This window comes from Penaeus vannamei, chromosome 21 (genome assembly GCF_042767895.1).
Source record: "Penaeus vannamei isolate JL-2024 chromosome 21, ASM4276789v1, whole genome shotgun sequence".
In the NCBI taxonomy this organism is placed as follows: domain Eukaryota; kingdom Metazoa; phylum Arthropoda; class Malacostraca; order Decapoda; family Penaeidae; genus Penaeus; species Penaeus vannamei.
In genome coordinates this window covers 23,664,601-23,665,911 of record NC_091569.1, presented here as the reverse complement: position 1 = coordinate 23,665,911, position 1,311 = coordinate 23,664,601, and positions in this window count along the sequence as shown.

Here is a 1,311-nt window from a genome sequence, read left to right as displayed (position 1 = left end):
ATTTACTAATATTATTGTTATTATTATCATTATTATTATCATTATTTTTATCATTATTATTAGTAGTAGTAGCAGTAGTATCGTTATTATCAATATTTTATTACTATTACTATTATTATTATTATTATTATTATTATCATTATAATTATAATTATCATTATTATTATTATTATTATCACTATTATCATTACTTCTTTATTCATTACTATAACCATTATCATTATTTTTATTATTATCATTATTATTATTATTGTTATAAGGATTATTACTATTATCATTATTATCAGTATCATCTTCATTATTATTAGCAATAACATATTTTTTTCCATTATTATTATCATCATTACCTGTCTTTATCACTTTTATAATTCGTAATATTTTATTGTTATTTTTACTATTATTATTATGCTTATTGAAGGTATAACCTTTCCTCTTTTCCATCAACATTATTTTCATTGCTATTATTATTATTATTATTATAATTTTGTGTGTGTTTGGTTGTTTTTACGCGTTTTTCTTTTAATTGTTATTCTTATCTGTAATGCCATTATCTTTCACAATGTCGTTGCAACTGTTTCATAGTTGGTCATATGATTATCAATCGTCTATATTAATAAGGAATTTTTGACCTTATCATGACTGGTAATGTATTTTTACGTAATTGATAAAATCAATGCTAAACATCATGAAAAGTCGTACATTCTGCAGCCTTTCTACATGATGTTTAACCTTGAGGAAAGATCCTTTGTGCCTGAGCGTCCCTAATTAGATTCAAGTCCTTCGATCTTCTTCTTCAACAAACTGCATCACGTGGCCAACCGCACGCAAGCACGGATCGCCGGTCGTTCACCCCAACACTACCTACACGAACTTGAAGAGAGCAGAAATAATTGCCACATTTTTTCGACGAATACCGTGTTGACAAAGATTGCCCGAGAGATCCCGTTTTCTTAGCAGCGCTATGAATTTTTTATGGATGTATAGTAAAATATAACTATTTTGTTTAATGTCTGAGGGATCGTTGACTTGACCTTCAGCTGAGAGGTTGCAGGTCCGGTTATGAGAGTTCCAACCAGTTCTGGATATAATTCTGTGGTCGGTACAAGCCGAAGACTGTAATAATCCTTACGGTGTCACCTTTGCACGAGAGAGCGGATAAGAGATCTGATGCTTAGAGTACGAGAAGTAAAAGCTGTCAATCAAACGAGCATGATAATGACGCGCAATGCTGACCACTATATTTTTCCTGACTTGGAACATAGTGTAATCTAAAGGTCATATTGGTAACGGTATTGTCAGTAAAGATTGCAT